At 41.0% G+C, this 23,538-nt stretch overlaps 1 protein-coding gene and 1 long non-coding RNA gene across 3 annotated transcripts in view; one reads left to right on the top strand and one right to left on the bottom strand.

Annotated features, from left to right (window-relative positions):
- Cpx (synaptic transmission protein complexin) overlaps window positions 1-23,538 on the top strand; it is a 329,323-nt gene that overhangs the window by 237,674 nt on the left and 68,111 nt on the right. The window lies entirely within an intron of this gene.
- The window catches only part of LOC139990822 (uncharacterized), a 209,930-nt gene that overhangs the window by 176,454 nt on the left and 9,938 nt on the right, over window positions 1-23,538 (bottom strand). The window lies entirely within an intron of this gene.

Genomic DNA, 23,538 nt, shown 5'->3' with positions numbered 1-23,538 from the left:
CGCCTTCGATTCATTGTAAAGAAAAGATTATTTATTTCTGAAACGGAGAAAGCAATAAGCTTTCTAGCTAGAGTATTCCGAGGGATCTCATGACAGATATCTCAGATCTTTCATTTAGTCGAGAAGCATACTTGTGAGACGTACATCAGTGATTTTTTCCTCCTCAAAATGTTCAGTAAATAGCGTGAAAATATATTTGAAAGTGAGGAGAGTAGTGATGACGGAGTCTATAACTATTTTTCGAAGTGCCCAAAATCACCCCAAATGTGTTTGAAATGTTTTAACGAATACCATACGATATAGGATAATGTAATATATTATCCAGAATATAAATTAATAAAAAGTATGGTATAATGTGTTTTTAATATTTTTATGTTGTATATCCTATATATAATATCGTATATTTAATTAACTCGATCAAGAAGAGCGTCACCATCCTTTGGTGACGGGACCCCCACGGAAGTATACCCGTCGCATAGATATGTGCGACGTGACGACAACGTGTTAAAATACGATCCCTCGGTCAAAAAAATGACTTAAAATCAGAAAATTGGTAAAAATACACCTTAAAGTACTACATGAAAATTATTCTCTAACACAGAGCACTCTAAATAATTCCGGTAAATAGGATCCACTGTAAAGGCAATAATTAATACACAACGAAGAACAGATCTGGTGATAAGACAGTAGATAGGGAGAACGGAATAGGAAGGCAAGTAGAACGAGACGCGAATAGTCAGCCTCGGCTGCGTCGGCTGCAACTTTCGCCGATTCAGCGTGGATCGAGCAACAACGTTTCATGAGAAGACAGAGGAGGTTGGTTGTAATTGGTAGCTGATGTCGCGGCATCGAACGAAAACCGGAGACGTTTTGTCCGTGATTGAGCGAGTCGCGCCTTCGTGCTCGTTCATTGTGCATAATTTCTCGCGTATTGTCGCCCATCAGCTGCCATTGTCTCGCGGCCGACAACTAGAGCCGCCGATTGCTTTGTAGTCGAGGTGACAATCGAGAATACAGCCTGTTCTCCGTTTCTATCGTTCGGGTAAAGTGGCGCGATTGTTGCTTTATGTGTCTCTGTTGATAATTGTTTCTCGTTTCATTTCCAGTTGATCCGCTCAAAGGATCTGCGACGCGGCGCGGCCAAATCTCGTATAGGCAGAGTAAAGAGTTAGTTCGACTGCAGAAGCGGCGGCTCGAGTTTCCTTTCTCGCGCTTCTTCGCGTTATTAAATTAAAATCCGTTCTCTAGGAAGGTATCTGAGAAGATTCTCCATGGTTGCGAAAGCCAGTGGATTTGGCAAATGATGTCACGTGTGATCTCGTATCAGGGAGCTGCCGTCGAAATCCAATTGAGAGGCGCGGGTAGAAGCAGGTCGATCGTTGATATCACGCTAGCTGGGAATTTCCTGAGAAAGATCGCGCTCTTCCACGGCGGAATTCGAACGAACGGGCCGGTTGGTTGCGTGGATCTAACTACGTTTCCGGTTACCATTGAATTTCCTAGCCGTTGAATAGCTGCCACTGAATTTCCAAGCTCGTGGGCCGCAGCTAACAATGGGAATGCGGACACGGAGTTGCTTATCCGCCCCAGTGGGAGATCCATTTACTTGGACCTGACGGTCAGCTTCCATTCCTCGCTCAACTATTCAACACGGATTTCTCTACTAAGAAAACGGCCAGCGCGTTCGTTTTCGACTCTTAAACGAGAAATCACCACCGTTCTCGCGCATACGGCCACGTGTAAGTTAAAGGATTACGAGAGTTTATCCGCTTTGCGGCGAGCTGGCCCGCGAGCTCGTAGCAGTTTGCATTGAAAACGGGACGAGCGGAAGGGAATAGCCGCAATCCCCGATTTTTTATTTCTATTCGCCTTTGTTTCGACACAACGCGGTATATTTCGACAGCGATTAATCTACTCTTCGCTTGTTTCAATGTATATAACTCTTGTTAATCTTGTTTAACGATCACTCTGTATATCTACTCTAATTTGTTTCCGTTGGCGGTACAAAATGTCACACTCATTACGTTAATATGCCAGTTTGTTAGCCATCGCAGCGAAACAAATAGATCACTGCGCTTTGTATAATTCATCTTTCTAATGTCCTTAATGTTCTCAAACAATTAGCGATCGCGCAATTTCTCTACGCGGGTCTCTAGACCCGGTACGACCACGTATTTTCAGTTCTCAGATCCAGTCACCAAATAATCCGTCCCCGACGTCTCAAGATCAGGTCTTGCAATTTCCATCAGAGCCTAAAGCCAACGACATCAAAGCCGATGCTTCGAACCCCAGATACAATGCGTTCGTCAGTCCATCTGGTCTCATGGACAAAAACAATCTCCATCGAAGAATTCCTCGAGTGTTGGTTCGTTTCCATCGATCGACTAAGACACGAATGGAAAAAAGGGAGCACCTGGCCTCTCCGTCGTTACACGTTCCTCAGTCTATCGTAGAATTCGTTCCGCGATTCAATTTCTCTCCTCTGTTCGAGAGATCTTGGAAAAAGAAGTTCCCCCCTGTTCGACTCCAATTTCTTCTCATCGATCGACGCCTCGCATTCACAGAATTATAGTCTAAAGAGACAACTTCACACAGAGCAGGGACGCCTGGACGCCACGATTATCCAGCCGGAGGTAGAAACGAGCCGTGATTTCAAGGAAAACGAGATGGTTGAAGTAACGGGCGGAAACGTCAGGGCTGATGTGGCAACGATTCACTCTACTTAGAGCAGAGAGACTCGCGATCCACGTTGTTCTCGCCACGTTGTCCCGGTTCGATCGAGCTTAAGAGCACTTGGCGACTTTCGATTCCCCGAGTCGACCAACCGCAACCCACGAAACACGTACGCAACTGCAGCTAATCCTGCCAATTTCTACCGAGTGCTTCTTAATCGACTTTGCTATTTACTTTTCTCGTTTTATCGACCTCTTCGAGTTTAATCATCCTCGACGATAGGAAAGGGAGAAAATAATTGGATCTTGACGCTATTCTAAATCAGTTTACTATGTATGTGTTATTATTCTAGTTGATTGGTTTCTCTTCTTGTTCCACTTACGAGTACCTTTGACGATTTCTCGATGGAGTACAATAACTCTAACTCACACAGCACCGAAGCAACAATTTTTCATCAAACACAACGTCACGGCGCTCCCTCATCCTCGTCTACCTAACCTTTTCTCGTTCCATAGTACGAATACATTCTGCGAGGGAAGTTTTACTGGCATAGACAAGATGAGACAAAAACAACTTTAAACAGACTTTAAACAAAATCCAGTCCGACGAATTCTGAAGAATTCCTCATTGCTTCCAGCAGCGTCAAAGACGCGGAGTCAGGCACATGGACGAATTAACCCCACCGCGTTCCTCGGATTTTAAGCGAATCTTTAACATAAGATAAATTCATCGTGTACTTAAGAAAACGTCTATCATAATAAAATCAAAATTGCATATATGAACAATTTCCCCACATTTTCCATCAACTTGGCAACTTCTTAACATTAGAGAAATACGTTCGAAAATGACGGAAAGAACGCAGCTGAGTCAACAACCGGCTATTTTGAAGACTAAAGCTTAAGATGCAGAAGATGGTAAATCGAACCTTTCGCCGGACAAACTTCGGTTCCTTCTGGTACTTCATCGTATTATGCTCGTTCCGTTTGCTTTCCGAGCTACAGGCCCAGGCTTTAACAAGCCGCAACTCGTAAGAAGCAAAGTGGATGACAAAAAAGGAGTCTAGCGAGTTCCAAGCAGATAATATTTCACGGCCAGTCTGATTCTGACGGACGAGAGGGAAGATATGGAATTTTCGTTGAGCAGCCAGTGATGCGTGCGAATGCTCTCCGTGCGGTTAGGTCTATGGCCTATCGCGTTTCCGCAGGAATGAACGAAACCGCCTTAACGCGACCGTAACGAAATGTCGCACGCGCGAACACGCCGCCAGATACGCCATGCCGGAGACATATTTACCCTAGCTACGGGGTAATACGTTAAGCGGCCTTCCACGCTAGTAAATGTAGCGACGTCGAGAGCGTCGCGACGATCCGTCCACGTTAAACGCTCCACCAGCGGATTGTATCGGTTCGAGTGTGAAGGATTCGTTATTGTGCTTGCGAGTCTGGCATCGAGAAGATAAGCGACGCGCCCCGCAACGGACGCACTCTTCGGATAGTTGCTCGAAAGACGCGCGCTTTTTCTCTTCTCCTCTTCCGTCGCAAGTGACGCGAAAGATTGGCGTCGAAAGCGTGCAGCATCTTCGAGTCTCGTCGAACGATAGACGAACATACGGGAGGAAGCTTGGAGATGGACAAATGGAAACGTGGTCGTTTGTACGCGAGTTAATCTCGGCTTCATGTCGTCATTAGACTGCGCAATTTTATACAATTTCCTATTTTTCGTAACACAACCGAAGATAATGGAATTTACATAGAGATTTGTTTCAGCCAGTAAATATTACTGCAAGCACTTCGTTTGGAATGTTTTGCGTGTCACGCGCACTTTCTGCTTTTTTGCGTCTTTAAATATGCCATACGTACGTATCTACTAAAAATCTACCGTCTACTCATCATGTGGCTCGTTTCCTGTAGTATTAGGTTGTCCGAAATTTCGTTTTATAAAGAAATAATAGAAGCACAATGTTTTTTGTTTTATATTAGTTTATCGAATTATGCACGAACATAATAATAGAAATAGAACGAAATGGATCACACCGAATTTAATAAAATAATATAAAACAGAAATTGTTGTTCATCTATTATCACCTTATGAAACGAAAGAAACTTTTCGAACAAGCTAATAGATAAAACAGTAGAAGATAGAAGTATTTGTATTATTCCAATCTACGTGCAATTTTTTAATTTTGTTGATGGAGTTCAACTAACATACTTCATTTATATGAAACAAGGAAGTGTTTAATGCTTAATACTTATGAAGGGGAGTATATGTACGAGTATACAGTGGCTGTAAAAAGTATTTGCACTTGGCCTTATTTTCCAGTGAAGCGCTTTTTAGCCAACCCTATATTTCATTTTCACAGTATCAATATTTTGTAGTCATATGAAAGCACTATCGAATGACATAAAATTTAATCTAACTTAATTAATTGAAGCTAATTAATTAATATATAGATGCTGCAACAACTACAATGGTGTATAAATACTTTTGTAGCCACTGTATCTTAACCATACAATTAAATCCTATTTTTATACGTAACGTTATCATGCGTGAAAATAAGACTTTTGTTATAACTAGACTTAGACGAACAGGCCGTTGGTTCACGATCTAATCGGATCGAAAGCTTGTATCCAGTTACTGTCGTCTATGCTGGCAGCTAGACCAAACATCGCAATCATCCCTCGCGCTTAATCAACGCTGTCGTGCTCGAGTAACAGGCACAGTGTTATATAGACGCAAGTGGCTTGTAATTCTAGACGCATCCTGGTGATAGAGAAATGGTGGTACACGTTCTTCGAAAAAATAGGTCGAATAGATAAGGAACATGTTTCTATGGAATTTCCATTGGCCGACTCGAACGCACCTTTGCCTTCGTCAAATTTCCATCGCACAGATTTTGCACAGATTCTACGAGTAAAAGTGATAGAACGAGGTAACAGGTCAGCCAGTTTGTCTGCGTTTCGAAAAAGGTCGAAAGCCAATCGCGAAGCGGCTCGATTACGGCGGTTCACTTTGTAGCGCGACGAAACATGCAAATCAGCCCTTGTTATGGAAATTCTCGCGTTTCACAAGGCTCTCCCCTCTTCTACTCCCACGAAATCATTATTCCAGCCTTGGACTAGACAGTTTTTCACGAGAATCGCGACGATCGATCAAACTCGTGAAACCGTCTCGCTGCCAAGATGGAATAGCGTTCGAAAGGCATATTAATTCGTGAGTGGGACGCTTTCCCCGCTGATGGCTCGTGGATCATTCTCCTGGTACATCGTTACCATGTTTCCTCCGCTTTTTACTCGATGGGATCCACTCGACCATTTTTCACCGGATTCCGAATAGAGCTGATGCGGGACAGCTATGCTGACAGAACCAGCAACCAGGAGTAGGTCGGCTGAACGAGAAGAGGGGACCTGCCACGGTGAATCTTCCCCGAAGAAAACTATGGAAAGGGGGAACACACATGTACGTTACGCTTCAGAAAGAAAACCTACACGCTTACTTATCTTTCTACGAAATTTATTCGAATTATTAATTAATCAATTATTAGATATTAATTCCCGAAGTTGGATACGTGTGTATAGAAATCGAACTGCAATGACTTTATTCGCCATAGTCGTTATAGCTGCGTAGAATAGAGCATGAAGACTACACAGTGGAAGAACACGATAAATCATATTTTTCAGTTTTTGCAAGACTACAGTTTTAATTATTTGCTATGAAAAAGATAATTACCATGTACTTCTTTCTGTGATCTTCACATTGTAAGATATTCACGATGATTTTTATAAGAAAATGTGCGATAATAATCTTTTATAATCCTTTTATAAGGATTGTTTTGTCAATCGACAAGCTCTTTGTCTGCAAATCTTTCATTTATAAATTACAAGTTTCATTAAGAAAATTCACTAAGATCTATAGGAAAGTTCGCGACGTTAACGCAAATAATGAAATAGTAAATATACATAGTAGTATATGTAGTAAATGGTAGAGTAAATAATTGTTACGTCTTTTAAAAATTTTCAATTGCATAAAAAGGTAGCAAAAGAGCCATTTCCCATTGTTAATTCATCACTAATTTCCACGCTCCTTTTCAAATTCAAACACTGTTGCTAAATATCGTCCAACATGTCTGGATACTTTAATTAACGGAAGTGTACACGGTGGAACGAACATTTCCGAATGAAGTTTTACGTTTCGTTCGTAATTCATCGGACAATGGAACTATTCGTTTTCGAATCTGGTTGTCGCGCGTCGTTTTGAAATTCTAATTACACGGAGAACGCGCATTGGCCCGTATCTAACTACCTCGTGGAATTAAGCGTATCTTGTCGTGCGCTTACATTTGAGTAATTAGCGAGATTGCGGCGCAACTGCGCTACACGTAAGTATTCTTGGTCTGCGTACCTTTGGACGATGCAATCACGGCGTATCGTTTGTTAAGGGGAACTGCGGCTATGTTTGTGCACTGCTAGACGCTACATATATTCTCGTGCGTAAGCATTACAGCACATTTACCCACTCTATACAGAACGTGATAATTGGTTCAAATTAGAATTTTACTTTTATACGTATCAATCTAAAATTGTCTAAAGGCTAAAAACAATTCGTTGCCACGCTGCTTCTCGAATTTCTTCGATCGAATCTCACTTTTGTTTCGACGAGTAGAGAGACTTTTGATGTTTCAAGAAAATCTATTAAACTTGAGAAAATTACGACGATAGAACAGTACGATTTCTTCTTCGTAAGTTTCCCAAGTATGTTACAATTTATGCAGACAAAATATGCAGATTTATGCGTTACACGTCAGGTCATCGATGTCCATTTTCAAAGTTGATTCTAATCCTATCATATAGAAACCTTTCTCGACAAATCTGCTGGGTAGGAAAATTTTCGAAATCGAAAATGAGCGAGAAAAGCGGTGTCAAGCTGGCAAACTATAGGATAAAAATTGTGATATCGCTGGAGCCAACTGGTGGCCCAGTGTTTCCAATGCATATGCAAAAGAACCGGCTGTTTCCTTTTTTTCCCCTCTTTCAATGCGCCGCCCGTGCATATTCATGAGCCGCATCCGTAAAAATCCTGTGTAATATCAAGCTTGCATCCAGGCATCACGCGACGAAATTTTGCGAATTTAATGACCGATGTAAATCCCTGAGAACTCCAGAAAATCTATGGGATCGTTATATTAGAAAATATGAAGGTTCAGAACGTGGCGTGGGTCTGAAACTCGCAATTTCCCTGTTTTCTAATATATTAACTCTTGTAATGGATTCAGGATGTTTAACCCTTGAAAGCTATCGCAGCTGAAATTTCATCCGGTGCGATGTTTTATTAGAACGATACCATCGCTCTATCACCATTATTTTTAATCCCTGCAGACAATAATTTCTCTGTTATTCATCTGATACTGAATAATTACAAAACATCAAACTCCGCTTGTTTATAACTTCGTTAATTCTTTTACATAACTAGGATACACCGCGAATTACCTCCACCCCTTTCACGATTTTTAAACTTTCATCTTCTTTCTATGGGATTTATGTATACCTCTTTAACCGATTAGAAGGCTTCGGTCTGCAATGTTACAATGTGTGCCACTTCTTTCATCTATATTTCTTGCGTATCATATTATTTCTTCGACTGTGATTTTCGCAATATTCCTGGCTCGATCTAACCAGCCGTGACGTATCTGATAAATAGAGAAATAGGACCAACATACTCTAAATGGAGAAGGTAATCGAGAGAGGGAGAGTGCAATTACAGCAAGATAACGCGTGTACGAGACTTCACGCGGCATGTTAGCACGCTCCTGGAACCTTGCTCGCAATCACACACACACACACACATAGACACACAGACATATCCTTAGTCAGAATACCCACATGGCAATTCGATTTAATACAGGAAACGCCTGCGCCAAGCCAAAAGTAAATATTAGCATCGCGTACAATTTAATAAAGTATATCCACCGCAAACGCGATTTGATTTGGAATATGAAATTCTGTTCAAATCTAGTGTTTGCATTGTTTCTAGGCCAATGAAACGATACTGCTGACGTAACTATAATTGTATGACCATAAACGCCTCCAGGAAGAGCGCATCGATTACTCTCGCCAACTCGAGCAAATATTTTGCATAATCGCAATTAACATAATTCTGCTAGCCGGAAGATCGTGTTTCAAGACGAATCGCGAACCACTCGGCTACTTAATCCTTCCACAGATAAAAGCTCCAGTGTTTTATCCAGTATTCGCTCCGAAAATCGTCTCTCGTAACCGGTAGCCGACTGTTTCATTGTATTCGTTAATTCCACTGGTTGAACTTTTGAACGAATCTCTCACTTTTTTATATATCTTTATTTCTTTTTTTATTTTTATATTTTTTTGGATAGTTTTCATGTTACATTTCATTGGAAAAGTGGAGTAAAATATGAAAGATAGCTGTAGCTAAATGTACGTGTTGCGTTAAAACGTTAATAAGAAGCGTTAAAACTGTTTTAACGAGCAATATTTTCCGTGGTGGATAAATGTCGAAAGGTATTCACGAGTGACTATAATAACTTCTTTTCTAGAAGCGCATTTCTGCGATGTTTTTATAGTAGAAGCGAAATCAAGTGTACAAAGCATATCGTTCGATCGAAATCCGGGATCTGTGTCTTTTGGATTTTTTCATCCAAGCCTTCTTTCTTTCTTTCTTCGCTTAACTATACACGAATACTGTACGTTTCTATAAGATTGTTAGACCGTGGACTTTTACGCGATTACGAGAAATTGAAAAATGGAAAAACATAGCAAATCAGCATAGCGCGGAAATGTGTATAAAGTAATCCAAAGATTACCACCTACTGTAACATTTAATAAATAAAATGAGTTTCTACTTAGATTCTATTCTATTCCATTGCTTGATTCGCCTCTGAAAAGATACCAGTTTTCACAGATATCCGCGGTGTAAGGATTACCAAGAAGCAAACTCACATTAGCCAATTCGCATTAGCCTCGCGCAACGGGAATTGAATAGATGCAGCAAACAGAGAATCCTTTAGGAAGCTACGAAGCGTGTCCAGGTCCCCCAATTCCGGGGGTGCCGTGAAATGTCTCTGCAAGGAGGGTGAAAAGTTCAGTGGGTCAGAGAATGGGGAAACACGGTGGCCCCTCAACGAGCCGTGTAACGAAGCTAGAATCCACGAGCCCCCTCGGTTTGCAGAATGCGTGATAAACACGAGGATTTTGGCGCACGAAAACCGTGCGAGGCAACGTAACGGCAATTAACGATCGTGTAGACTCGGTTGGATGCGTTTCTTGCTGGCCGTCGATCGAATTAAGAGCAAAGCATAGCTCCAAGTCTCGCTCAGAGAGCACCGATTCCAGAGAGAGAGCCATGAAAATGCGATAAAAAAGTACGACGGTCCCTGGACGCCGTATATTTCCCGCGGCAGGTAGTTTTTAGGCTGAGACACGCAGTCACAGCGCGAACAATGACGTCGGATATGCAGGAAAGTTCGGTTACACAGTCGATTCTAGCGGTAATTTTGTGGACACGAAATTGAAAAAAGTGGTGTAAAGGTAGGCAAACCGCTGCGCTCTATATACGCGGCGAGAATTTAGGTCGCTGGGTAATTATCTCGCGTCTATAAAAAAGGAAACATTGCTTTCACAGAAAGATCAAAATTACCGATAACGTTATCAGCCTGGATAAACTTTAGGGACGTTTCGTAATTCATCGAATACGATGAAAGCTAAATATCGTGATCTGGTTCGTTGCACGTTTAACGAGTATATGTTGCCACGCCACAGTGGCAAGTAATAGATGATCGAACAAACGTTAACGCGGTTATCAAAAATGATTTAAACAATTGTTGAAACGTGCGACAGCCACGCCCAGAAATGGGTGGTTCTGCATGTAGAGCGCAACAATTCGCGAGATTTCGCAGCGAACATCAGAGTCCAGTTTCCGGGCGACGCGACGATCTTCCCGCAATTGGCGATCGATTTGGCGGCTGCTCGATGGTTGCTGCTCGATTTGCCGCATCTCAAATAAAATATAATCTTTGGCTAGGGCGGAGGGATGCGAGTGGAAAACGCGTGTTAAAGCATCGTCTCGATGAGTTTCGCGCGAGCTGCTGGCTCGTTCGAGAGAACGAAGCCCCACCAAAGCCAGCCCGTGTCACCATCGACATCCGCAGTGCCGTAGCTGGCGTCCGGCCAAAATCCTGCACATGCAACCCCTCCGCGGCCTGGTCTGCTGCTTACTAAATCGGGGTTACCCGGGATTCTAGCCGCGCGTCTTTATCGCGGGGATTTTCGACCGCTCGTCCATTGGGAAGCACGAAGCTCGATGATTATTAGACGGGGATTTCTCTTAAACCGGCAGTGATATCCAGGAAATTTTCCCAACGGCGGCTCGTAAAGACACGGAGAGGAGCGAGCAAGATATTTTTCCAGGCGAAATACCGACCTGTTTCTCACGCCTTTACGGTTGTTTCGCGCAATCATCTGACAATTTATGGCTTAAAGATCTACGATTCCTCGGTAGGTTATTGCCGTAATTGAAATAAACGACGTCGAACGGAGATTCAGGAGTCGTTACATAGAATCAATGGTCATGAAAAGAAGCGGCAGATGAAAGAGAATGATCAAGATTATACAGTCGCTCGTGAAAGTGTTTCAAGACTTACTAAATATATATAACGTAATAGTATATGGAAAGTATCGAATGTATTATACTATATGAAACGTTTCAAAGTTTCGTTAGTACTGTGATGAGACACGAATATCGTAGTTATATTAGTAAAATTCGAAACTTAACTGAAACTTTATAGGGCATTACATATAGAATTAAGATTTAACTGTACATGTAAGCGTGCATGTACATATTCGCTCATAACTATTAGAAAGCGAAATTAATTTTAGAAATGATTAGGAAATTATTGAAACCTTCAACGATGCTCGTCTCGTTTGAAATTTTATATAAAACTGAGTAGGGATCGTAGAATCTTAAAGCGAATAAAGAATTCGTACATTCGATATTACAATAGAAATCTAATTTTTGCCAACAACATTAAACGTCCAGATTATATCCATTAACGTTTTTCAGTCATTATTTCAACTGTTTAACAGTGCAATAAAATAAAGAGTTTGTAATGAACAATTTAGAGAATAATTACTCGGTGTACGTGTGTGTAACAAGCGTGCTTACAATTAAGTTAAATCCCACATAAAATCACATGTGTCGAAGCTATCAAATTGCGATCGATACAGAAGCCAGAGCACGCGTGGATGTCTCGATCGCTGAAATTAGATTTTGAAAACGTTATCATTTTCATCTCAAACGAGATCAGTCTTACATAGCTTGTGAATCTATTTCGTGCGCTCGCTAAAGTTTCTTCTACCGAGTTTTTGTGCCTAATTCCAAGGGATTCGATAGAATTAGGGATCCGATGGTTGCACCACAAACTCTCCTTCTTCAGGCGAAAGGATTTCCCCCAAGATTTACGATGCAGTCTGATGAAAACTATTTATCTTGTAATGGCCAACCACGATAACGTCCCGAAGAGCGGCGTTTATGTCCAGATGCCGGCCGTCTCCTGTCAATTTTTATCTTTATCTTCGACACTTTTTTCTCATCCTTCTGCCGTGTCAATGACGAAGAAAGATTACATTGTTTACCGTACGGAAAAATGGACACGCATCCACGCGTTGTCGATTTATCACTCGTCCCTTATCGATTTTAACTAGATTCCGTGTAACAGTAACTACTAGAGAACACGTGTGTAAATAGGAAACTAACGTCGCACCCAGTTTCCGGTGAATTCCATGTCTTCCATTTTGCGCATCAAAGTTTCACGTCGTTTAACCGGCGCCTCTCCTTTCAAACGCTTTCCAATTTCATTTCATGGATAGAACCACGTGAATCAAGTTTGCGAATATTTAACAAACCAATGTGGTTGCCTGGCCCGAAAAACGCGTAAGATCGTGATACTCGTTTAAAGTAAACTCGACACGATCTGAGTTTATAAATTCGATGAATTTTAACCACTTTCGAACTTTGGTTTATAAAAATTTTTGCAAGGTCGACGTGAATTTTTTAGAATTTTTATGCAAGTTCAGATTTTTCAGAAGAGAACTGAAGAAATGGGATCCACATGGCGTGTAATTTGTTTCGTCTACAAAAATTTAGGATCGATATATTCCAATTTATATAACTATATTTTATACAACTTCGCACGTGTTATTGCATTCTGTGGAATTTTTGTCATTTTTAGGTTTGTAAAAATACATAGATATTTACAAGATTCACATTTTCGTTGTTAACTGTATAAAGAATACCCATTCGGTGCGTTTGTAATAGGTAATGTAGTAGGTTGTAATGTATTAGGTCGTCCGAAAAGTTTCTTCCGTTTTATAAAAAAATAATGTATGCACAATATTCCGTTTTATATTATTTTATCGAATTACGTATGATCAATTTTGTTCTATCAAGATAAAGATTATGTTGAAGTGGTCACCACTTCTAAGAAAACTCTACATCTGGTCTTTTTAATTTTCTCAAGCACTGAAGCCACCGATAGCGTATAGACAATAGACTGGAACGAAGGTAGACCATAGACAGTAGACAGGCGATAATGGCTTCGGGGTTTTCAGTCATAGGATAACACTGCTAGCGTGCGGATCTGGACCAGCTCAAATTATATTCTTACTTGTACTTACATTTCTGTACTAAAATATATTTTCTACTTTACAATTTATTCACGCATTCCTCTGTTCATACATCTAATAACCTCAACAGATTACAACGTTCGACAGATTAGGTTTCATGTTTGTATAAAGATGCGTCGTTGTAAAAGACGTGTCTGTAAAAGAAAGACACTTTTCGGACAACCTAATATCTTCGAAGGGCCTAAATTATGGCATCTCGAAATGCGTCGTTACATAAGTTTCAGAGAACAGGTCGATCGAACGAGGAGGCAGATCGCGAAACTGGACAAGGAAAGTGCTCAAAAGGAAAACACGTTCGCCGACATTCCCGTTTCCTGGCTCTATAATTACTCCAGTAATTCGTGCCACGTGCACGCCGCTAGGTGAACGCGAAGCATTCGAGCAACGACAACGATTATACGAAAAAGAGGAAAAAGAGCACAGAGTAAATTGAATATTTCTTGCAGCTTTGGCGAAACGACCTCGACTACCAACGTTTTCCTAACGTAATTAGCGTACTGTGTTTTCTCGTTCACTCTTAGTTTCTATTTGCCAGCGAATTCAAAATCTATCGCAACCTGCTGACACAAATAATGCACTGGTTCGTGAAATTTGAATATTTAATGTAAAAACCATTTATGAATATATTACGCGTGTTATCCTGCGAATAATTCAAATTTCACCAATACCATTATGATACTCGTGTCTCATTACAATATTAATAAAATCCTAAAACGGTTGTATAACATAATAATCGCATAATGTATCGATCACGTAATATATTATTTTCGCGAGTCACGATAGTAATAATAATCTCTTTTTGAAAAATATATTTCTACGGTATATACGTAAGAAAGGAGCGTGATATTTTTCGCTGAAATTCGAATACTACGAACGAGAACACGCATCGTTTCTCACACTTCCTGTTGTTACTTCTTGTTGTAGAGGACCAACAAGGCTGCAGGGCATGGCACTGTTATCACGTCTGCCTAACGACTTTTTCTTGCGAATTTTCTTGCCTCGCTCGTCTTCCTCCCCTACGCTATTTCCATATCTTCTGGTGGCATCTCTGGCATTCGCCTTGTCTTTTCTCGTCTATCCTCGCATGGATAATCACAATCTGTTCAATTGTTGCGATATCCATCCCTCGTGTCTATTACGTACATATTTCTACGTGACCTAAGTCTCATAAAAATATGCGTTTGCATAAACTTCCGCAGTCTACCTTATCATTTATTAATCAGTAAAGCTGAACTGACTGATGCTAGCTGTGTCAGTGTTACTACTGCAAAGTCATTCTTTCAATCACAAGTCATTGATGGAACTTTTGTTTCCTTAATGTAGTTTACAGTGGAAGGAAACTTGGACGTTGACTTCGAAAGTCCGTTTCATCGAGTTCTCGAAATAGCTGCAATTTTCGACGAGAGCCAATTAGACCTTCCTAATCTAGATCATCGCACCCTTTGCCGTATTCTGTCTAAGCTTGTACAGTCCTCGGAACGGTCCCTTCTGATCCCAGTTATCGTGTTAGAACGGTGAATCCTTCTGCGAGGAAGTCATATGGAAATTCACGATAACCTCGGGAAATTAATCTTGTTAAACTTGCATAACGATCATCCTCCAAATTTATTTGGCAATTGTAGTCGGATTCGATGACCCACGTGTCGTCTTACGAACCTTTACGATGTTCCATCTTCGCTTTTTCATAGCTATAAAACCATTCAAAAGAAGCCATGTTGGTCAAATGAACTTTGTCAATTGAAAGATAAAGAGACAAATACTTTTTATAATTTACGATTATACAATATGTCATAGAACCAAGCTAATTTGTTTAAGAGAATTTTATGCATTTAGGAAATTGAAAATTGCACGGAATGCACACAATACGAGAAAATAAATAAAATATCCAAAGCACTGTCTATAACACTTTGTAAGTAAAACGATCTTCCACCGAACTTCTACTTTTCAAATTACACTCCTTGAAATGTGAATTTGCACAAAAATCCGCAACCTACTAACGATGCATGTAACAAATAAAATGAAAAATTTTAAAAAAGATAGAGTCGATCAGTTCGACCAGAATTGATAATTATTGGATGATTTTAAAGATAATTCAAAAGTTAGCAACGAAAGAAAAGTAAGTTGCTTTGCCTTGCGTTCTTTCGAAACATATACGAGACATCCTGTGACTCGATTTCCGCGCGTTTCAAAAACGCAACCGTAAAAGTCGTGAACACCAGATTTCGGCCCCGCAAACGTAATTAGAAATTTGTGCCGTGGCTAATTCATTCCGGGATAATTACTCGCTGCCTGACGTGACGTGTCGTAATTTCTGCCACACAACGACGGTACACTTTTCCTCTGACATCGATCACCCGGGTCTCCAACGTCGCTACCGTAGCCACCGTTTCCTGAATATCACGGCCGACGTTCCACAGTAACATTTTTTATTCCTTCATCAGCCACTTACGGCTTATCGGAAAATCTAACGTTTTAACGTCGTTGGCAAGGCAGTATGCAACAAATTGTAGCTAGAATATCTAGATCCAAACACGTATACTACTATTCATACTACTGTGTAGTTGGACAGCTTGCAAATTATTGCAAATATATGAAATACACTTCAAAGGCTCTTTAATTGAATAAATAACAAGGCTACGCTCTATAGTTGGCGAATGAGACAGATGAAAATGAAAAAGCTAAGAATCAAAATTTCTATATGAAATTCTACGGTCTCGCTCAACAAGAATCTATTCTATCAATGAATTCTGAATGTTTCTCTTGAACTCTTCTCAATATCCAACTAAGACACGATCTACGTTTAATAAATAAGGCAGATAGAATCCATTTCTTGGATGTACGAGATTCAACACTGTCCCACTTAAAAATGATCTCTTTTACTAACGAATTTTTAATGTTTCGCTTAAACACTTGTTAATATTCAACTAGGAGATGACACTATATTTTATAGCCTTATTACAATTCTAGTTCAATAAGCGAGACAAATAGAAAGTTGCAGCTAAAACTCCAAGTTTCCTAGAAATATGAGGTTCGACACTCTCTCACTCTCGCTGTGAGAAATTTATTTTACTAACGAATTTTGGATGCTCCCCCTGAATTGTCTTTAGTATCCAACTAAGAGAAGCACTTGTTCCAACGTTTCATTGCTTAACAGAGATTTATAATAAAAAACGCTACAGAGTTTTCGAACAACGCGGTATATCGATAAAACGGTGAAAAACGTCGAAATTTTCCCTCTACACTTGAATCATCGTGTCGAGGTCCGCGATGATCTAAAACACGATAACTTGGCGTTGAAAGTCGAAGAAGAGATGTTATCGTAAGTCAAATATTACACCGTGTGCTAGCCTGTCAGACTTTTCGACTATCCTTCATTTCTCTACAACGACCAGCAGCTTTCTTGGCTTCTTAACGACGTCGCTATTCATCGTAAATCATCATCGGCGATTTTACAGTCTCTTCGTTGCAACGATTCCGACGAGTTACACGAGGCAGTTTACGCTGGGCGTAAATCAGGCACGCGTTTCGGCCGAATAAAAGCTGCTAACGGTCGATTATTCGCCGGCTTCCAGCCATAAACTTTCGCCGCTAATTTACGTATCCTAACGGGCATTTATTGACCATTCGCCTCTTTCCCTCTACCTGTTCAGGTACCTGCAGCTCGATTATACAGCGCGAATTATGATCGTATCTCGAGCATCAGACGGACTTGCGGCGAGTGGTTGGAAACGATAAAACCGAGCCGCTAGGTCTACCTTCACGCTATAAACTTTATCTCGCGCGTAATGCGAGAAAAACGTAAACGCGAATAAAATCGGGGATCTGTAAAGGGATGAGCGAAAGAGTCAGACGTGAGACATAAATTTGTCCTGATTTTATATATACATACGTCGCTTGTATTGCAAGAAATTTGAAAACAAGTCGAATTTTATATATTAGGTCGTCCAAAAAGTTTCTTTCGTTTTATAAGAAAATAATGGATGCACAACATTTTTCGTTTTATATTATTTTATCGAATTACGTATGATCAATTTTGTTCTATCAAAATAAGGATCACAACGTTCGACAGATTAGGTTTCATCTTCGTATAAAGATGCGTTGTCTGTAAAAGAAAGACACTTTTCGGACAACCTAATATATACTATATATGTCGGGACAAGTATAAAAGTAAGTCGAATTTACGTTGCAACCTAATCTATTCCATAAAAAGCAGTTTAGGGGAAGGAGCTTGTTAATCGCTTACCACATACCAACGACGATTCTTCCATATTTTTCTTGAACTTGAGAAACTTGTTAGCAATAAAAAAAAATACCATTGGGTTTTTAATGATCCAAAGAACGCAGCGAATTTAATCGTTTGATATGTCCGTGATAATATGCAAATACTCGATAATTTGTCTATTTTAGCCAGAGTGATCTTCACGCGTTCTAACTACGATATCTTATAATAAAATGAATATTTTAGAGGAGGTATTTGGTCCATTTTATTTATCGTTACTTGTACCAAACAAAAATTTCGTTTCATGTTCTTTCTAGTCGATTTTAGCAAAAAGGTGTATTTCAAGAACTAACTTCTCCCTCCAGTTAATTTACAAGCAATTGGGAAACGATGTTTCTACTTCGACGGTTCGGTCAGCCAACATTCGTAGAAAATCATCGTGATTCTTCTCGGTCGTGGAGCAGGAACGCGCTCCTTACTCGTTTCATTGAAATAGTCCGCCATGATCCAGCAGACCAGCAACTTAAAATCGAGCACGAAGGGCGTTTTAGCGAGTTGTAACGTATAACGTCGATTTAAGGCCACTTTCATTGACTTGCCAGCGAACACCTTTTCGGCGACATATTGCAAAGAAAAGAGGTTCAGCAGGAAGTAGTAAAGTGATTGCGAAAGGAACGGGTAGAAAAACGCCGGAGGTGGACGCGCCTGGTTTATGATCACGGATATATTCCATTTTCGTCTTCTGGCCACTTTATCCGTCTCGTAGAAGGCCGGCTAAAGTACGTTTGATTGTAAGCTGCCCACTGTGGTTTAAGACTGATTTACAGTAAAATGGTGGTGGCGTGGTTCGCGCGCACGTGAGTGGACTTCGAGGATTCCGTTGCCGAGTGTTAAGCTGCTGTTAGTTCCACGACGGGCTTCCCTCGTTCCTCGTTCCAGCTCCTACAGTTTTGCTCTTGGTTTATCCATCTGCTTTCGGTATAGGAAGGCGGACACGGCGTCTTTCCAGCTTCTCTAAATATCCGTGAGCTTTATCTCTTCCACTCTCGTTGCTCGCTGCAGTCCGGCGATTCTTCTCTTTCGCCCATTCAGAGGCCGTTGCTTTGCTTACTTGTTCGCTTCGCTCCTTGTGCTCGTCTGCCTCAAAATTTCCCTCCTTCCATTCGCCGACCGTACGTACAATTTCTCCGCCAGCCGCCGACTTCCCCTTATTTACCGTTCCACCTTGATTCCTCCGTCTGTTGCTTTTCTCCTTTTGCCCACGCCTTTTAAACACTCCCTTTGTCCGTTGTTCCTTGCCGTCCGTGGCTCCTCCTTCGATTCCCCGATAAAAGAGTTCCCATCGGGTGTATGTAAGCGCCAGGAAACCAGCTTCTTTCTCCGCCGCTTTCACCCGTTCTTTTTTCTCCCCGCAGCTCCTCGCGCTCTGCTAGCTTGCTGCTTTCTCGTTTTTCTTCGCGTCCTCGATTCAACCGCACACCACCACTAAATCGATCCGGCGGCAGCGAGAGAAATGACAAGCCGCAAGATGGAAAAACGCGAGAGCGAAGAAGTTAAAAGGAGGAAAGCACGTACAAGAAGGAAAGCGGGATGAGAGTAGAAAGGGAGCATCGGTAGCGCGACTCCGACGAGAAAAAGAAAGACCATGGCAATTAGGCGGACGATTCAGCCCTCCTTAAGAGGATCATCCCGACACAATGTAGTCGGAGAACCGGTCGATCGGTGCCTCGGCGTGAAATTAAATGACCGCTGCTATTTAGACCCGGATAAAACAAATTGCTTCTACGGACACCCACGGATATACAGTTGACAGTCAATCGTATATCGGTGATTGGATTATTACATGGTGTTTGTTTCGCACTTGCGTATCCTGTAAGCGACTTACACAGCATTGTCTAGGGTCTTTTACAATGTAACTCGTATTTTTCCTTTTTATTTATTAAGGTTTTCGTGTTCCTACAAATATTTGCCATTTCTACGTTCAATACACTAATAACTAGTTTCGTGTTATTAAAACTATATTTTTACACGATTTAGGAACGAAATATGTGGTGTTGGTATTTGTGTATTCTTGAGCATTTCACAAAATTTTATATTGGTTTTAAAAGTTTATACAAAACTTGTTACTCACTTTTCCCATATAATACACCGTTTTTTTGTTTCAACTAACGATAAGCTATATTCAAATATCCTGATCTAAAGGGACAAGTGATGTGAAACTCTGAAATTCAACGAATACAAACCTAGCATATTTTTTCCGCGTGATTTCCATTTTATAGATACGTATTTCACCCTGTTTTTCTCGTAACTACGTAAATATCTGCGATCCAGTTTTGAACATTGAAGCAATAAGAGACTTTAGCAACCGCCTTTTATAACACAACCTCGAGAAACTAGTTTGTACGGTTTCGATTCTGAAAATAATCGTAGTAAAAGTCCAACGACAGTAGAAGTTAGATCGAATTCTTTTGACGGAAGTCGCAAGGGACGTGAGGCGATCACAGGGAAACAGTGAGCCGCATCAGGACTCGATTTAACGGAAATGCAAACTAATGGGATTCTTTCGGCAAGACGCGTGTGTCTTTATAGGAGCGTTTCGTATCCGAGTAACTGAATTGCCGCGTATACGTTCTCATAGTAGTTGCAGAGCTTCGCTGCACAATAGTAAGCGCTAGACGCCTTATCTACTACCATGCGTTCCAGTTAAACTCTTCTCGTTCTAGTGTCGCGTAGATCGTCGTTTTCAGTTAATTCGCCGATATTAATGCCGCTGAACGCGCAACCTTACGTTTCATAAAAAAGTACAAAGACTATCGGAATACTTAAAAGGAGACAAGAAGAATCGGAATACTTAGAACGAGAGAAAGATTATTTGTACGCGCGCAGACTACTTGATTTCGTCTTTGTCGCCTAAGCTTTATTACCATGATATTTTTTGTATGCTCCGTTGCCAGAGAATTCGAGCAGTAAATACAACCGCAAGGTTTCACCTGTACTTAGAAGGTTTAACACGAATGGGGTTAGGTCTATTAACTTGACGTCCGTTTCTGTTTCAATTTAATTGCATCAAAGAGACGAGACAATCCCTTATTCGAGATTCAATGGCATTCAAAGTGATTCTACGCGTGTTACGTCGCGCGAGCAACGTGATCCTTCGCTACTTTTAGTCGACTGTATGAGTTGTTATATACATACGCTACTAGTCGCAGATATCCGGACACTTTCTTCGATCCGTAGCTACAGTATGTGAATCTTACCAGGTAGACAAATTAATAATAAATTGGTAGTAAGAAACTACATTTACTACCATCTTACGCAATCACCAAACTATCACTCGAAGATACTTACATACTGAAAATCGTAGCGATAGTATATTTTAATATGTACTTACGTATACTACATATTTTTACTATTCAAATATCACTACTTGTATTAACATTTGGGATCTTTCTATTCGTTCGGAAGAATCTTCTTAACTTGTATAGCAAGTTGCTCTTAATTTCATTTTAAGATATATCTCGTTAACTACCGATTGACACAAGAATCAGAAAATCAAGAAAAACGGATGCGTCGTATCTTTCTCTTGTTTCTAGTCACGTCAAAGAGACACGAACAAATTAGTCTCCATTTCAAGCTTAATACAACTTTCCATCCGATTCTATTCTGCTTACCATAATAAGCATTATCAAAAATACTGATTACTACAAGATCAGTCGCATCACTGATACTTTTACTAAACTCCTCTACGATCTTCAGTTTCGTATTAAGGCACCTGGCAGCAATTAACCACGAAATCACGAAACCACTCATTTACATCGCGTTTTCCTCTGTAAATTCCCTTCAATTGCACGAAAGTGATGCTCTCTACCTTTCGAACTTAATACGACAGCTTTCACATTGATTTTACTTAACGAATCAATTTCATGTTTCGTAAATCTATCTCTGTTAAACCCACCGGCCTCATCTGTCACCGAATGCTCTGTATATTGGTGTGGAGAATCAAGAATTCGTAAAATCAGCTCGTAGGCGAAAGGTTGGAAGGTTTTCCCGATCGGAAGGCAAAGTGAGTGAGAGGAGAAGAAACGATAGAGCCGGAAGCATGAGAAAAGAAAGGGGCATCCCGATCGTCTCAATTCAGTCGTGTCGGCGGCTATAAAGTTGTTCTTGAAGTATTCCCATATCACCGGCCGTTGGTATGCCAATATACCGGTGCCTGGGCTTTGTCGCCCCTTCTCATTCCCGGAGCCACGCAGTCCCTTCGCCAACGTATTCCCTCATCGACCCGCTCTCGTCGTATACCGTCTCCCAGGAAGCCATCGCATACCCGGTTTCGCACGTGGTGGTATGTCTGCATACCATCGAGATAATGATTGGCAGCAGGACTGCCTGGAGTCCGACCAGGACGACGACAATCCTCGACAATTCGTGCCGGCCTAGCCAACCCTCTAGCCCCCAGACGATATTAAACCGAATTACTGAGGAGCCTTCGGATCCCCGTGATTCTCCGTGATCAGGCTGGTACTGCGAGAAGCGAAGCAAAAATGCGATCCGAAACGTGATCGAGTGTAGCATCGTTTAGATCAGGCGAGTAACATCATAGGTTATAGCGCCAAGCGTCTAAAATTCTGTAAATTTCGTGTCTTAATGCTGATTTGAAAGGTTTGTGTCGATCTTGTTATCGATTAGCTACATATAAAAGTACCCTTAACATCGTAAGGACGTTCTTGAATATGGTGAAACTTTCTGACGACGAAAACGTACGATTAGCTTGGACACTATGGGAAGAGTACAACAGGCTGAAATTTCATTGTACATAACGTAATTGTTGGTATTTATCTGCTGTAGGAAAACTGGAAATACGTAGCCTTTGTGTCTGGTAGCAGAAAGGCGAAGAATCTTAACGATGAAGAAGCGATTACTTTAATTTTGTGTTAGATACTTCTCGCGGTATTGCTGACAGTTATCTGTTCCGGTATCTGTATTATACCAATTCACTGGTCTTGTCAAATACAATCTTTGGTTTTGTACAAGTATGGTATTTTTCTTAGCACTTGTGTTCCACCTTTACCTCGCGCGTCTCTTCCTTCGTACGATTTTGCGATTCGCGTCGCGGTCTCGAGCGCAATGTCGTCACGTTAATGAGATAATTTCGCGTGGCCGGAGATATTAAACCGTTTCGGTAATTGCGGACGTTAATAACGATAGACGTGTTGATGGAACACACGGGCAATCCGTGTTTCGGCATACTAAGCGGCGCAGACGTGATGAACTCGTCCACCACTGTAAATACTCGGACCTAATCAACGCAAGATGGCTGGATGGGAATTACAGACGAATTTCGTGGTAAATATTTGTCACAACCGACAAAAGTCCCGAAGGGCGCTTGTTTCGAGATTTCAATCAGCCTACATGCTATCATCCAAGAGTCTCTATTACCGGACTAATTATCGCTAATTAGCGTTGGTTTAACCGGTAAGACCCCCGTGACCGTACAAACACAAGCTCATTATCGACTCGTCTCCTTGTCCACGATCAAACTTTGCGCGTATAACGCTCGTCGAAACATCTTCGAAGCTGTATAATTTTATTCGCAAAATTTTAAGGAAAATATCTTGATTGGTAGGTTTGCTATTATTCGACACTTTAAGGGAACGCAGTACGCTATCGCTCAGAATAAATACTAAATGCCCCGAGAACATTGCGCGAGTTGTATTATGAAGCAGATTCGGAACGGGTCTATGCCAGCCACGTGCAAGAAACTAACGCAAATGCTGTTAATGGCGAATAGTCGAACATTGATACGACGATTAACTCTCACGTTGGAAATATTATTCCTCGTTTTTCTATTTTCCCTTTAGAGAATTATCGTATGAAGAATTATTATAAATTTAACAGACGCAAGGAACTTAAGAAAACACAAATCGTAGCCACGACGTG

Source organism: Bombus fervidus, chromosome 9, assembly GCF_041682495.2.
Source record: "Bombus fervidus isolate BK054 chromosome 9, iyBomFerv1, whole genome shotgun sequence".
Classification (NCBI taxonomy): domain Eukaryota; kingdom Metazoa; phylum Arthropoda; class Insecta; order Hymenoptera; family Apidae; genus Bombus; species Bombus fervidus.
This window is presented reverse-complemented; position numbering and strand designations above follow the sequence as displayed.